The sequence below is a fragment of the Stegostoma tigrinum genome, chromosome 10 (genome assembly GCF_030684315.1).
Source record: "Stegostoma tigrinum isolate sSteTig4 chromosome 10, sSteTig4.hap1, whole genome shotgun sequence".
NCBI lineage: Eukaryota > Metazoa > Chordata > Chondrichthyes > Orectolobiformes > Stegostomatidae > Stegostoma > Stegostoma tigrinum.
The window spans coordinates 1773230-1789741 of record NC_081363.1 but is presented as its reverse complement, the minus strand read 5'-3'; the positions used below and the strand labels follow the sequence as shown (position 1 = coordinate 1789741).

Sequence of the window (16512 nt, the reverse complement as noted above, 5' to 3'; positions counted from 1 at the left end):
GAGGTGCCAGGCATCAGAGCATGTCCCGCCACGTGCAGAGGAAGGTGTGATGTGCCACAGCGTCATTCCCCATTCCATCACAGCGGTGACCCCTGGGATTGAGGGGGGTATGCCATGCCATGCCATGCCATGCGGAGAGATCCCTCGCATTAGCCCCATGCTCTGCCCAATATTTATTGTTAAATAAACGTGGGGGGGGGGCAACAACCATTCCTCAAAGCCAGGAGGTCCAGGGCAGCGAATGACCACGAATTAAAGGTTCTGGGAGGTGGTAGTGTTCATGCCTTTGAGAAAGGGGGCAGTGCAATGAGAGATGAGCCAACACTATCAGATACTGAAATGAACCAACAAGACACTCGGCCCATCTACACTGGACTGGGCCCTCTGTCCATCCACCAACAGAGGTCAGGGGTTAGGGGTCACAGGGGAGAGGGGGAGGGCGGAGACAAGGAACGGAGGAGGAAAAGGAAATGACGCGATAGGGGCGGAAGTACAAACGCCGAGGGGCGGAATTGACGTCACCAACAGCGACCACTGTCCGGGAGAAAGGTGAAAACTCATAAATAGAGAAATAAACAAAACCGTCAAAATATGTCTCACCCTCAGACAGAGGGAGGGATAGAGAGAGAGAGAGAGAGAGAGAGACTGGAATAGAGAAAGAGAGAGAGAGAGACTGGAATAGAGAAAGAGAGGGAGAGAGAGAGAGACTGGAATAGAGAAAGAGAGGGAGAGAGAGAGAGACTGGAATAGAGAAAGAGAGAGAGAGTGGGATAGAGAGAGAGAGAGACTGGGATAGTGAAAGAGAGAGAGAGTGGGATAGAGAGAGAGAGAGACTGGGATAGTGAAAGAGAGAGACTGAGATAGAGAGAGAGAGAGAGAGACTGGGATATAGAGAGAGAGAGACTGGGATAGAGAGAGAGACTGGGATAGAGAGAGAGAGAGAGAGAGACTGGGATAGAGAGAGAGACTGGGATAGAGAGAGAGAGAGAGAGAGTGGGATAGAGAGAGAGAGAGACTGGGATAGTGAAAGAGAGAGACTGGGATAGAGAGAGAGAGAGACTGAGATAGAGAGAGAGAGAGAGAGACTGGGATATAGAGAGAGAGAGAGAGAGAGAGACTGGGATAGAGAGAGAGGGTGAGAGACTGGGATAGAGAGAGAGAGAGAGAGAGAGACTGGGATAGAGAGAGAGACTGGGATAGAGAGAGAGAGAGAGAGAGTGGGATAGAGAGAGAGAGAGAGTGGGATAGAGAGAGAGAGAGAGGGATAGAGAGAGAGAGAGAGAGAGTGGGATAGAGAGAGAGAGAGACTGAGATAGAGAGAGAGAGAGAGAGAGAGAGACTGAGATAGAGAGAGAGAGAGCGACTGAGATAGAGAGAGAGAGAGAGACTGGGATAGAGAGAGAGAGAGAGAGAGAGTGGGATAGAGAGAGAGAGAGAGAGAGAGTGGGATAGAGAGAGAGAGAGAGAGAGAGAGTGGGATAGAGAGAGAGAGAGAGAGTGGGATAGAGAGAGAGAGAGACTGAGATAGAGAGAGAGAGAGAGAGAGAGACTGAGATAGAGAGAGAGAGACTGAGATAGAGAGAGAGAGAGCGACTGAGATAGAGAGAGAGAGAGCGACTGAGATAGAGAGAGAGAGAGAGACTGGGATAGAGAGAGAGAGAGAGACTGGGATAGAGAGAGAGAGAGACTGGGATAGAGAGAGAGAGAGACTGGGATAGAGAGAGAGAGAGAGAGACTGGGATAGAGAGAGAGAGAGAGACTGGGATAGAGAGAGAGAGAGAGACTGGGATAGAGAGAGAGACTGGGATAGAGAGAGAGACTGGGATAGAGAGAGAGACTGGGATAGAGAGAGAGACTGGGATAGAGAGAGAGAGAGAGACTGGGATAGAGAGAGAGAGAGAGAGAGACTGGGATAGAGAGAGAGAGACTGGGATAGAGAGAGAGAGACTGGGATAGAGAGAGAGAGTGGGATAGAGAGAGAGAGAGTGGGATAGAGAGAGAGAGAGAGTGGCATAGAGAGAGAGAGAGACTGGGATAGAGAGACTGAGAGAGAGACTGGGAGAGAGAGAGAGAGAGACTGGGAGAGAGAGAGAGTGAGATAGAGAGAGAGAGAGAGAGTGGGATAGACAGAGAGAGAGAGACTGGGATAGAGAGAGAGAGAGACTGGGATAGAGAGAGAGAGAGACTGGGATAGAGAGACTGAGAGAGAGACTGGGATAGAGAGACGGGGATAGAGAGAGAGAGAGACGGGGATAGAGAGAGAGAGAGACGGGGATAGAGAGAGAGAGAGACGGGGATAGAGAGAGAGAGAGACGGGGATAGAGAGAGAGAGAGACGGGGATAGAGAGAGAGAGACGGGGATAGAGAGAGAGAGAGAGACGGGGATAGAGAGAGAGAGAGAGACTGGGATAGAGAGAGAGAGAGAGAGAGACTGGGATAGAGAGAGAGAGAGACTGGGATAGAGAGAGAGAGAGAGAGAGAGAGACTGGGATAGAGAGAGAGAGAGACTGAGATAGAGAGAGAGAGAGAGAGACTGGGATATAGAGAGAGAGAGAGAGAGACTGGGATATAGAGAGAGAGAGAGAGAGAGAGACTGGGATAGAGAGAGAGAGAGAGAGAGACTGGGATAGAGAGAGAGAGAGAGAGAGTGGGATAGAGAGAGAGAGAGAGAGAGACTGGGATAGAGAGAGAGACTGGGATAGAGAGAGAGAGAGAGAGAGTGGGATAGAGAGAGAGAGAGAGTGGGATAGAGAGAGAGAGAGTGGGATAGAGAGAGAGAGAGAGAGTGGGATAGAGAGAGAGAGAGAGAGTGGGATAGAGAGAGAGAGAGACTGAGATAGAGAGAGAGAGAGAGAGAGAGACTGAGATAGAGAGAGAGAGACTGAGATAGAGAGAGAGAGAGCGACTGAGATAGAGAGAGAGAGAGAGACTGGGATAGAGAGAGAGAGAGAGAGAGACTGGGATAGAGAGAGAGAGAGAGACTGGGATAGAGAGAGAGAGAGAGAGACTGGGATAGAGAGAGAGAGAGAGAGACTGGGATAGAGAGAGAGAGAGAGACTGGGATAGAGAGAGAGACTGGGATAGAGAGAGAGACTGGGATAGAGAGAGAGACTGGGATAGAGAGAGAGAGAGAGAGACTGGGATAGAGAGAGAGAGACTGGGATAGAGAGAGAGAGACTGGGATAGAGAGAGAGAGTGGGATAGAGAGAGAGAGAGTGGGATAGAGAGAGAGAGAGAGTGGCATAGAGAGAGAGAGAGACTGGGATAGAGAGACTGAGAGAGAGACTGGGAGAGCGAGAGAGAGAGACTGGGAGAGAGAGAGTGAGATAGATAGAGAGAGAGAGAGTGAGATAGATAGAGAGAGAGAGAGTGAGATAGATAGAGAGAGAGAGAGTGAGATAGAGAGAGAGAGACTGGGATAGACAGAGAGAGAGAGACTGGGATAGAGAGAGAGAGAGACTGGGATAGAGAGACTGAGAGAGAGACTGGGATAGAGAGAGAGAGAGACTGGGATAGAGAGACGGGGATAGAGAGAGAGACGGGGATAGAGAGAGAGAGAGACGGGGATAGAGAGAGAGAGAGACGGGGATAGAGAGAGAGAGAGACGGGGATAGAGAGAGAGAGAGACGGGGATAGAGAGAGAGAGAGACGGGGATAGAGAGAGAGAGAGAGACGGGGATAGAGAGAGAGAGAGAGACGGGGATAGAGAGAGAGAGAGACGGGGATAGAGAGAGAGAGAGACGGGGATAGAGAGAGAGAGAGACGGGGATAGAGAGAGAGAGAGACGGGGATAGAGAGAGAGAGAGACTGGGATAGGGATAGAGAGAGAGAGAGACTGGGATAGAGAGAGAGAGAGAGAGACTGGGATAGAGAGAGAGAGAGAGAGACTGGGATAGAGAGAGAGAGAGAGAGAGACTGGGATAGAGAGAGAGAGAGAGAGAGAGACTGGGATAGAGAGAGAGAGAGAGAGAGACTGGGATAGAGAGAGAGAGAGAGACTGGGATAGAGAGAGAGAGAGACTGGGATAGAGAGAGAGAGAGAGAGAGACTGGGATCGAGAGAGAGTGAGAGCGAGACTGGGATCGAGAGAGAGTGAGAGCGAGACTGGGATCGAGAGAGTGAGAGAGAGACTGGGATCGAGAGAGTGAGAGAGAGACTGGGATAGAGAGAGAGAGAGAGACTGGGATAGAGAGAGAGAGTGAGAGAGAGACTGGGATAGAGAGAGAGAGTGAGAGAGAGACTGGGATCGAGAGAGTGAGAGAGAGACTGGGATCGAGAGAGTGAGAGAGAGACTGGGATAGAGAGAGAGAGTGAGAGAGAGACTGGGATCGAGAGAGTGAGAGAGAGACTGGGATCGAGAGAGAGAGAGAGAGAGACTGGGATAGAGAGAGCGCGACTGGGATAGAGTGAGAGCGCGAGAGCGACTGGGATAGAGAGAGAGAGAGGGAGAGACTGGGATAGAGAGAGCGCGACTGGGATAGAGTGAGAGCGCGAGAGCGACTGGGATAGAGAGAGAGAGAGTGCGACTGGGATAGAGAGAGAGAGAGACTGGATAGAGAGAGGGAGCGAGAGCGCGACTGGGATAGAGAGAGACAGAGAGAGAGACTGGGATTGAGAGAGAGAGAGACTGGGATGGATAGAGAGAGACTGGGATAGAGAGACAGAGAGCGCGACTGGGATAGAGAGAGAGAGACTGGGATAGAGAGAGACTGGGATAGAGAGAGACTGGGATAGAGAGAGAGAGCGCGACTGGGATAGAGAGAGAGAGCGCGCGACTGGGATAGAGAGAGAGCACGAGAGCGAACTGGGATAGAGTGAGAGCATGAGAGCGACTGGGATAGAGTGAGAGAGCGAGAGCGACTGGGATAGAGTGAGAGAGCAAGAGCGACTGGGATAGAGAGAGAGAGAGAGAGAGCGCGACTGGCAGAGAGCGAGAGAGGGAGAGAGACTGGGATCGAGAGAGAGAGAGAGAGACTGGGATAGAGAGAGAGACTGGGATAGAGAGAGAGACTGGGATAGAGAGAGAGACTGGGATAGAGAGAGAGACTGGGATAGAGAGAGAGACTGGGATAGAGAGAGGGAGAGACTGGGATAGAGAGAGGGAGAGACTGGGATAGAGAGAGGGAGAGACTGGGATAGAGAGAGAGAGAGAGACTGGGATAGAGAGAGAGGGGGAGCGGCTGGGATAGAGAGAGAGAGAGAGACTGGGATAGAGAGAGAGGGGGAGCGGCTGGGATAGAGAGAGAAGGGGAGCGACTGGGATAGAGAGAGAGAGAGACTGGGATAGAGAGAGAGAGAGAGAGACTGGGATAGAGAGAGAGAGACTGGGATGGAGAGAGAGAGAGAGACTGGGATAGAGAGAGAGATAGAGAGAGAGACTGGGATAGAGAGAGAGATAGAGAGAGACTGGGATGGAGAGAGAGAGAGAGACTGGGATAGAGAGAGATAGAGAGAGAGACTGGGATAGAGAGAGAGATAGAGAGAGACTGGGATGGAGAGAGAGAGAGAGACTGGGATAGAGAGAGAGAGAGAGAGACTGGGATAGAGAGAGAGAGAGAGACTGGGATAGAGAGAGAGACTGGGATAGAGAGAGAGAGAGAGACTGGGATAGAGAGGGAGAGAGACTGGGATAGAGAGGGAGAGAGACTGGGATAGAGAGGGGGAGAGACTGGGATAGAGAGGGGGAGAGACTGGGATAGAGAGGGGGCGAGACTGGGATAGAGAGGGGGCGAGACTGGGATAGAGAGGGGGCGAGACTGGGATAGAGAGGGGGCGAGACTGGGATAGAGAGGGGGCGAGACTGGGATAGAGAGAGAGGGGGAGAGACTGGGATAGAGAGAGAGACAGAGAGACTGGGATAGAGAGAGAGAGAGAGAGAGAGAGACTGGGATAGAGAGAGAGAGAGAGACTGGGATAGAGAGAGAGAGAGACTGGGATAGAGAGAGAGAGAGACTGGGATAGAGAGAGAGAGAGAGACTGGGATAGAGAGAGAGAGAGAGAGACTGGGATAGAGAGAGAGAGAGACTGGGATAGAGAGAGAGAGAGAGGGACTGGGATAGAGAGAGAGAGAGGGGGCGAGACTGGGATAGAGAGAGAGTGGGAGAGACTGGGATAGAGAGAGAGAGAGAGGGGGAGAGACTGGGATAGAGAGAGAGGGGGAGAGACTGGGATAGAGAGAGAGAGGGAGAGGGGGAGAGACTGGGATAGAGAGAGAGGGGGAGAGACTGGGATAGAGAGAGAGGGGGAGAGACTGGGATAGAGAGAGAGGGGGAGAGACTGGGATAGAGAGAGAGGGGGAGAGACTGGGATAGAGAGAGAGGGGGAGAGACTGGGATAGAGAGAGAGAGAGAGAGACTGGGATAGAGAGAGTGAGAGACTGGGATAGAGAGAGAGACTGGGATAGAGAGAGAGAGAGAGACTGGGATAGAGAGATAGAGAGGGAGAGAGACTGGGATAGAGATAGAGAGGAGAGAGACTGGGATAGAGAGAGACTGGGATAGAGAGAGACTGGGATAGAGAGAGACTGGGATAGAGAGAGACTGGGATAGAGAGAGACTGGGATAGAGAGACTGGATAGAGAGAGAGTGAGAGAGTGAGAGAGAGACTGGGATAGAGAGAGAGGGGAGAGACTGGGATAGAGAGAGAGAGAGGGGGAGAGACTGGGATAGAGAGAGAGGGGGAGAGACTGGGATAGAGAGAGAGGGGGAGAGACTGGGATAGAGAGAGTGAGAGACTGGGATAGAGAGAGAGACTGGGATAGAGAGAGAGAGAGACTGGGATAGAGAGAGAGAGAGAGAGAGACTGGGATAGAGAGATAGAGAGGGAGAGAGACTGGATAGACAGAGAGAGGGAGAGAGAGACTGGGATAGAGAGAGAGACTGGATAGAGAGAGAGAGTGAGAGAGAGACTGGGATAGAGAGAGAGAGACTGGGATAGAGAGAGAGAGACTGGGATAGAGAGAGCGCGACTGGGATAGAGTGAGAGCGCGAGAGCGACTGGGATAGAGTGAGAGCGCGAGAGCGACTGGGATAGAGAGAGAGAGAGAGCGCGACTGGGATAGAGAGAGAGAGAGAGAGAGAGAGCGCGACTGGCAGAGAGCGAGAGAGGGAGAGAGACTGGGATCGAGAGAGAGAGAGAGAGAGACTGGGATAGAGAGAGAGACTGGGATAGAGAGAGAGAGAGAGAGAGAGAGAGAGAGACTGGGATAGAGAGAGAGAGAGAGAGAGAGAGAGACTGGGATAGAGAGAGAGGGAGAGACTGGGATAGAGAGAGAGAGACTGGGATCGAGAGAGAGAGAGGGGGGAGAGACTGGGATAGAGAGAGAGGGGGAGCGACTGGGATAGAGAGAGAGAGAGAGAGACTGGGATAGAGAGAGAGACTGGGATAGAGAGAGAGAGAGAGGGGGAGAGTTTGGGATAGAGAGAGAGAGAGAGAGAGACTGGGATAGAGAGAGAGACTGGGATAGAGAGAGGGATAGAGAGAGAGATAGAGAGAGAGACTGGGATGGAGAGAGAGACTGGGATGGAGAGAGAGAGAGAGAGAGAGACTGGGATAGAGAGAGAGAGAGAGAGACTGGGATAGAGAGAGAGAGAGAGAGAGAGAGACTGGGATCGAGAGAGAGAGAGAGACTGGGATAGAGAGAGAGAGAGAGAGACTGGGATAGAGAGAGAGAGCGCAACTGGGATAGAGTGAGAGCATGAGAGCGACTGGGATAGAGAGATGAGAGCGCGACTGCAGAGAGGGAGAGAGACTGGGATAGAGAGAGAGGGAGAGACTGGGATAGAGAGAGGGAGAGACTGGGATAGAGAGGGAGAGAGACTGGGATAGAGAGAGGGAGAGACTGGGATAGAGAGGAGAGAGACTGGGATAGAGAGGGAGAGAGACTGGGATAGAGAGGGAGAGAGACTGGGATAGAGAGAGAGGGGGAGAGACTGGGATAGAGAGCGAGAGAGAGAGAGAGAGACTGGGATAGAGAGAGAGAGAGAGAGAGACTGAGATAGAGAGAGAGAGAGAGAGAGAGACTGGGATAGAGAGAGAGAGAGAGAGAGACTGGGATAGAGAGAGAGAGAGACTGGGATAGAGAGAGAGAGAGAGAGACTGGGATAGAGAGAGAGAGAGACTGGGATAGAGAGAGAGAGAGAGACTGGGATAGAGAGAGAGAGAGACTGGGATAGAGAGAGAGTGAGAGAGACTGGGATAGAGAGAGAGAGAGAGGGACTGGGATAGAAAGAGAGAGAGAGGGACTGGGATAGAGAGAGAGAGAGGGGGAGAGACTGGGATAGAGAGAGAGGGGGAGAGACTGGGATAGAGAGAGAGAGAGAGAGACTGGGATAGAGAGAGAGAGAGAGAGAGAGACTGGGATAGAGAGAGAGAGAGACTGGGATAGAGAGAGAGAGAGAGACTGGGATAGAGAGAGAGAGAGACTGGGATAGAGAGAGAGAGAGACTGGGATAGAGAGAGAGAGACTGGGATAGAGAGAGAGAGAGACTGGGATAGAGAGAGAGAGAGACTGGGATAGAGAGAGAGAGAGAGAGAGACTGGTATAGAGAGAGAGAGAGACTGGGATAGAGAGAGAGAGAGAGACTGGGATAGAGAGAGAGAGAGACTGGGATAGAGAGAGAGAGAGAGAGAGAGACTGGGATAGAGAGAGAGAGAGAGGGACTGGGATAGAGAGAGAGAGAGGGGGAGAGACTGGGATAGAGAGAGAGGGGGAGAGACTGGGATAGAGAGAGAGGGGGAGAGACTGGGATAGAGAGAGAGAGAGACTGGGATAGAGAGAGTGAGAGACTGGGATAGAGAGAGAGAGAGAGAGACTGGGATAGAGAGAGAGAGAGAGAGACTGGGATAGAGAGAGAGAGAGAGAGACTGGGATAGAGAGATAGAGAGGGAGAGAGACTGGGATAGAGAGAGAGAGGGAGAGAGAGACTGGGATAGAGAGAGAGAGGGAGAGAGAGACTGGGATAGAGAGAGAGAGAGAGAGTGAGAGAGAGACTGGGATAGAGAGAGAGAGAGAGAGAGAGAGACTGGGATAGAGAGAGAGAGAGAGAGAGACTGGGATAGAGAGAGCGTGACTGGGATAGAGTGAGAGCGCGAGAGCGACTGGGATAGAGTGAGAGCGCGAGAGCGACTGGGATAGAGTGAGAGAGCGAGAGCGACTGGGATAGAGAGAGAGAGAGAGCGCGACTGGGATAGAGAGAGAGAGAGAGCGCGACTGGGATAGAGAGAGAGAGGGAGAGAGACTGGGATAGAGAGAGAGAGGGAGAGAGACTGGGATTGAGAGAGAGAGAGACTGGATGGATAGAGAGTGACTGGGATAGAGAGAGAGAGCGCGACTGGATAGAGAGAGAGAGAGACTGGGATAGAGAGAGGGAGAGAGAGCGCGACTGGGATAGAGAGAGAGAGAGACTGGGATAGAGAGAGGGAGAGAGAGCGCGACTGGGATAGAGAGAGACAGAGAGCGCGACTGGGATCGAGAGAGACTGGGATGAGAGAGAGAGCGAGAGAGACTGGATTGAGAGAGAGAGCGAGAGAGACTGGGATAGCGAGAGCGAGCGAGAGAGACTGGGATAGAGAGAGAGGGAGAGACTGGGATTGAGAGAGAAAGAGAGAGACTGGGATAGAGAGAGAAAGAGAGAGACTGGGATAGAGAGAGAGACAGCGACTGGGATAGAGAGAGAGAGAGCGCGACTGGGATAGAGAGAGAGAGAGAGACAGCGACTGGGATAGAGAGAGAGAGACAGCAACTGGGAGAGAGAGAGAGCGACTGGGATAGAGAGAGAGAGAGCGACTGGGATAGAGAGAGAGAGAGCGACTGGGATAGAGAGAGAGAGAGATAGACTGGGATAGAGAGAGAGAGATAGACTGGGATAGAGAGAGAGAGATAGACTGGATAGAGAGAGAGAGATAGACTGGGATAGAGAGAGAGAGATAGACTGGGATAGAGAGAGAGAGATAGACTGGGATAGAGAGAGAGAGATAGACTGGGATAGAGAGAGAGAGATAGACTGGGATAGAGAGAGAGAAATAGACTGGGATAGAGAGAGAGAGAGAGACTGGGATAGAGAGAGAGAGAGAGAGACTGGGATAGAGAGAGAGAGAGAGTGACTGGGATAGAGAGAGAGAGAGAGACTGGATAGAGAGAGAGAGAGAGACTGGGATAGAGAGAGAGAGAGAGACTGGGATATAGAGAGAGAGAGAGAGACTGGATAGAGAGAGAGAGAGAGAGACTGGGATAGAGAGAGAGAGAGAGAGAGACTGGGATAGAGAGAGAGAGAGACTGGGATAGAGAGAGAGAGAGAGACTGGGATAGAGAGAGAGAGAGAGACTGGGATAGAGAGAGAGAGAGCGCGACTGGGATAGAGAGAGCGACAGCGACTGGGATAGAGAGAGAGAGCGACAGCGACTGGGATAGAGTGAGAGAGCGAGAGCGACTGGGATAGAGAGAGAGAGCGCGACTGGCAGAGAGAGAGAGAGGGAGAGAGACTGGGATAGAGAGAGAGGGAGAGACTGGGATAGAGAGAGGGAGAGACTGGGATAGAGAGGGAGAGAGACTGGGATAGAGAGGGAGAGAGACTGGGATAGAGAGGGAGAGAGACTGGGATAGAGAGGGAGAGAGACTGGATAGAGAGAGAGGGGGAGAGACTGGGATAGAGAGCGAGAGAGAGAGAGAGAGACTGGGATAGAGAGCGAGAGAGAGAGAGAGAGAGACTGGGATAGAGAGAGAGAGAGAGAGAGACTGGGATAGAGAGAGAGAGACTGGGATAGAGAGAGAGAGAGACTGGGATAGAGAGAGAGAGAGACTGGGATAGAGAGAGAGACTGGGATAGAGAGAGAGAGAGACTGGGATAGATAGAGAGAGAGAGAGACTGGGATAGAGAGAGAGAGAGAGAGAGGGGGAGAGACTGGGATAGAGAGAGAGGGGGAGAGACTGGGATAGAGAGAGAGGGGGAGAGACTGGGATAGAGAGAGAGGGGGAGAGACTGGGATAGAGAGAGAGGGGGAGAGACTGGGATAGAGAGAGAGGGGGAGAGACTGGGATAGAGAGAGAGAGAGCGACTGGGATAGAGAGAGAGAGAGAGATAGACTGGGATAGAGAGAGAGAGATAGACTGGAAAAGAGAGAGAGAGATAGACTGGGATAGAGAGAGAGAGATAGACTGGGATAGAGAGAGAGAGATAGACTGGGATAGAGAGAGAGAGATAGACTGGGATAGAGAGAGAGAAATAGACTGGGATAGAGAGAGAGAGAGAGACTGGGATAGAGAGAGAGAGAGAGACTGGGATAGAGAGAGAGAGAGAGACTGGGATAGAGAGAGAGAGAGAGACTGGGATAGAGAGAGAGAGAGAGAGACTGGGATAGAGAGAGAGAGAGAGACTGGGATAGAGAGAGAGAGAGAGAGACTGGGATAGAGAGAGAGAGACTGGGATAGAGAGAGAGAGAGACTGGGATAGAGAGAGAGAGAGACTGGGATAGAGAGAGAGAGAGAGACTGGGATAGAGAGAGAGAGAGAGACTGGGATAGAGAGAGAGAGAGAGACTGGGATAGAGAGAGAGAGAGAGAGACTGGGATAGAGAGAGAGAGAGAGACTGGGATAGAGAGAGAGAGAGAGACTGGGATAGAGAGAGAGAGAGCGCGACTGGGATAGAGAGAGCGACAGCGACTGGGATAGAGAGAGAGAGCGACAGCGACTGGGATAGAGTGAGAGAGCGAGAGCGACTGGGATAGAGAGAGAGAGAGAGACTGGATAGAGAGAGAGAGAGAGAGACTGGGATAGAGAGAGAGAGACTGGGATAGAGAGAGAGAGACTGGGATAGAGAGAGAGAGAGACTGGGATAGAGAGAGAGAGAGACTGGGATAGAGAGAGAGAGAGAGACTGGGATAGAGAGAGAGAGAGCGCGACTGGGATAGAGAGAGCGACAGCGACTGGGATAGAGAGAGAGAGCGACAGCGACTGGGATAGAGTGAGAGAGCGAGAGCGACTGGGATAGAGAGAGAGAGAGAGAGACTGGGATATAGAGATTGTGAGAGAGCAGAGACTGGGATATAGAGATTGTGAGAGAGCGTGACTGGATTAGAGAGAGAGAGAGAGCGAATGGGATAGAGAGAGAGCGCGACTGGATAGAGAGAGGGAGAGCGCGCGACTGGGATAGAGAGATAGAGAGGGAGAGAGACTGGGATAGAGAGAGAGAGAGGGAGACTGGGATAGAGAGAGAGAGAGCGCGACTGGATAGAGAGAGAGAGCGCGACTGGGATAGAGTGAGAAAGCGAGAGCGACTGGGATAGAGAGAGAGAGCGCAACTGGGATAGAGTGAGAGCATGAGAGCGACTGGGATAGAGAGAGAGAGCGAGAGCGACTGGGATAGAGAGAGAGAGCGCGACTGGCAGAGAGGGGAGAGAGACTGGGATAGAGAGACTGGATAGAGAGAGAGACTGGGATAGAGAGAGAGACTGGGATAGAGAGAGAGAGAGAGGGGAGAGAGACTGGGATAGAGAGCGAGAGAGACTGGGATAGAGAGAGAGAGGGCGACTGGGATAGAGAGAGCGACAGCGACTGGGATAGAGAGAGCGACAGCGACTGGGATAGAGTGAGAGAGCGAGAGCGACTGGGATAGAGAGAGAGAGAGAGAGACTGGGATATAGAGATTGTGAGAGAGCGTGACTGGATTAGAGAGAAAGAGAGAGCGAATGGGATAGAGAGAGAGCGCGACTGGGATAGAGAGAGAGAGAGCGCGCGACTGGGATAGAGAGATAGAGAGGGAGAGAGACTGGATAGAGAGAGAGAGAGAGAGAGAGAGACTGGGATAGAGAGAGAGAGAGAGAGACTGGGATAGAGAGAGAGAGAGAGAGAGAGACTGGGATAGAGAGAGAGAGAGCGCGACTGGATAGAGAGAGAGAGCGCGACTGGGATAGAGTGAGAAAGCGAGAGCGACTGGGATAGAGTGAGAAAGCGAGAGCGACTGGGATAGAGAGAGAGAGCGCGACTGGCAGAGAGAGAGAGAGGGAGAGAGACTGGGATAGAGAGAGAGAGAGAGAGAGAGACTGGGATAGAGAGAGAGACTGGGATAGAGAGAGAGAGAGAGAGAGACTGGGAGAGAGAGAGAGAGAGAGAGAGAGAGAGACTGGGATAGAGAGAGAGGGAGAGACTGGGATAGAGAGAGAGAGACTGGGATCGAGAGAGAGAGAGGGGGAGAGACTGGGATAGAGAGAGAGGGGGAGCGACTGGGATAGAGAGAGAGAGAGAGAGACTGGGATAGAGAGAGAGACTGGGATAGAGAGAGAGAGAGAGGGGGAGAGTTTGGGATAGAGAGAGAGAGAGAGAGAGACTGGGATAGAGAGAGAGACTGGGATAGAGAGAGGGATAGAGAGAGGATAGAGAGAGAGATAGAGAGAGAGACTGGGATGGAGAGAGAGAGAGAGACTGGGATAGAGAGAGAGATAGAGAGAGACTGGGATAGAGAGAGAGACTGGGATGGAGAGAGAGAGAGAGAGAGAGACTGGGATAGAGAGAGAGAGAGAGAGAGAGAGACTGGATAGAGAGAGAGAGAGAGAGAGAGACTGGGATCGAGAGAGAGAGAGAGACTGGGATAGAGAGAGAGAGAGAGAGAGAGACTGGGATAGAGAGAGAGAGCGCAACTGGGATAGAGTGAGAGCATGAGAGCGACTGGGATAGAGAGAGAGAGCGCGACTGGCAGAGAGAGAGAGAGGGAGAGAGACTGGGATAGAGAGAGAGGGAGAGACTGGGATAGAGAGAGGGAGAGACTGGGATAGAGAGGGAGAGAGACTGGGATAGAGAGAGGGAGAGACTGGGATAGAGAGGGAGAGAGACTGGGATAGAGAGGGAGAGAGACTGGGATAGAGAGGGAGAGAGACTGGGATAGAGAGGGAGAGAGACTGGGATAGAGAGAGAGGGGGGAGAGACTGGGATAGAGAGCGAGAGAGAGAGAGAGAGACTGGGATAGAGAGAGAGAGAGAGAGAGAGAGACTGAGATAGAGAGAGAGAGAGAGAGAGAGAGACTGGGATAGAGAGAGAGAGAGAGAGAGACTGGGATAGAGAGAGAGAGAGACTGGGATAGAGAGAGAGAGAGAGACTGGGATAGAGAGAGAGAGAGACTGGGATAGAGAGAGAGAGAGAGACTGGGATAGAGAGAGAGAGAGACTGGGATAGAGAGAGAGAGAGAGAGACTGGATAGAGAGAGAGAGAGAGGGACTGGGATAGAAAGAGAGAGAGAGGGACTGGGATAGAGAGAGAGAGGGGGAGAGACTGGGATAGAGAGAGAGGGGGAGAGACTGGGATAGAGAGAGAGAGAGAGAGAGACTGGGATAGAGAGAGAGAGAGAGAGAGAGAGACTGGGATAGAGAGAGAGAGAGACTGGGATAGAGAGAGAGAGAGACTGGGATAGAGAGAGAGAGAGACTGGGATAGAGAGAGAGAGAGAGAGAGACTGGTATAGAGAGAGAGAGAGACTGGTATAGAGAGAGAGAGAGACTGGGATAGAGAGAGAGAGAGAGAGACTGGATAGAGAGAGAGAGAGACTGGGATAGAGAGAGAGAGAGAGAGAGAGACTGGGATAGAGAGAGAGAGAGAGGGACTGGGATAGAGAGAGAGAGAGGGGGAGAGACTGGGATAGAGAGAGAGGGGGAGAGACTGGGATAGAGAGAGAGGGGGAGAGACTGGGATAGAGAGAGAGAGAGACTGGGATAGAGAGAGTGAGAGACTGGGATAGAGAGAGAGAGAGAGAGACTGGGATAGAGAGAGAGAGAGAGAGACTGGGATAGAGAGAGAGAGAGAGAGACTGGATAGAGAGATAGAGAGGGAGAGAGACTGGGATAGAGAGAGAGAGGGAGAGAGAGACTGGGATAGAGAGAGAGAGGGAGAGAGAGACTGGGATAGAGAGAGTGAGAGAGAGACTGGGATAGAGAGAGAGAGAGAGAGAGCGTGACTGGGATAGAGTGAGAGCGCGAGAGCGACTGGGATAGAGTGAGAGCGCGAGAGCGACTGGGATAGAGTGAGAGAGCGAGAGCGACTGGGATAGAGAGAGAGAGAGAGCGCGACTGGGATAGAGAGAGAGAGAGAGCGCGACTGGGATAGAGAGAGAGAGGGAGAGAGACTGGGATAGAGAGAGAGAGGAGAGAGACTGGGATTGAGAGAGAGAGAGACTGGGATGGATAGAGAGTGACTGGGATAGAGAGAGAGAGCGCGACTGGGATAGAGAGAGAGAGAGACTGGGATAGAGAGAGGAGAGAGAGCGCGACTGGGATAGAGAGAGAGAGAGACTGGGATAGAGAGAGGGAGAGAGAGCGCGACTGGGATAGAGAGAGACAGAGAGCGCGACTGGGATCGAGAGAGACTGGGATTGAGAGAGAGAGCGAGAGAGACTGGGATAGCGAGAGCGAGCGAGAGAGACTGGGATAGAGAGAGAGGGAGAGACTGGGATTGAGAGAGAAAGAGAGAGACTGGGATAGAGAGAGAAAGAGAGAGACTGGGATAGAGAGAGAGACAGCGACTGGGATAGAGAGAGAGAGAGCGCGACTGGGATAGAGAGAGAGAGAGAGACAGCGACTGGGATAGAGAGAGAGAGACAGCAACTGGGAGAGAGAGAGAGCGACTGGGATAGAGAGAGAGAGAGCGACTGGGATAGAGAGAGAGAGAGCGACTGGGATAGAGAGAGAGAGAGATAGACTGGGATAGAGAGAGAGAGATAGACTGGGATAGAGAGAGAGAGATAGACTGGATAGAGAGAGAGAGATAGACTGGGATAGAGAGAGAGAAATAGACTGGGATAGAGAGAGAGAGAGAGACTGGGATAGAGAGAGAGAGAGAGAGACTGGGATAGAGAGAGAGAGAGTGACTGGGATAGAGAGAGAGAGAGAGACTGGGATAGAGAGAGAGAGAGAGACTGGATAGAGAGAGAGAGAGAGACTGGGATAGAGAGAGAGAGAGAGACTGGGATATAGAGAGAGAGAGAGAGACTGGGATATAGAGAGAGAGAGAGAGACTGGGATAGAGAGAGAGAGAGAGAGACTGGGATAGAGAGAGAGAGAGAGACTGGGATAGAGAGAGAGAGAGAGACTGGGATAGAGAGAGAGAGAGCGCGACTGGATAGAGAGAGCGACAGCGACTGGGATAGAGAGAGAGAGCGACAGCGACTGGGATAGAGTGAGAGAGCGAGAGCGACTGGGATAGAGAGAGAGAGCGCGACTGGCAGAGAGAGAGAGAGGGAGAGAGACTGGGATAGAGAGAGAGGGAGAGACTGGGATAGAGAGAGGGAGAGACTGGGATAGAGAGGGAGAGAGACTGGGATAGAGAGGGAGAGAGACTGGGATAGAGAGGGAGAGAGACTGGGATAGAGAGAGAGGGGGAGAGACTGGGATAGAGAGCGAGAGAGAGAGAGAGAGACTGGGATAGAGAGCGAGAGAGAGAGAGAGAGAGACTGGGATAGAGAGCGAGAGAGAGAGAGAGAGAGACTGGATAGAGAGAGAGAGAGACTGGGATAGAGAGAGAGAGAGAGACTGGG

The 16512-nt window shown here is 52.2% G+C and overlaps 1 protein-coding gene across 1 annotated transcript in view; it reads left to right on the top strand.

Annotated features, from left to right (window-relative positions):
• The first annotated feature begins 472 nt into the window (after window positions 1-472).
• LOC132210085 (G patch domain-containing protein 2-like) overlaps window positions 473-16512 on the top strand; it is a 39024-nt gene continuing 22984 nt past the window's right edge. The window contains exon 1 of the mRNA XM_059649411.1: window positions 473-549. The gene's annotated coding sequence lies outside the window, so the exon portion shown is untranslated. The remainder of the gene's footprint in view (window positions 550-16512) is intronic.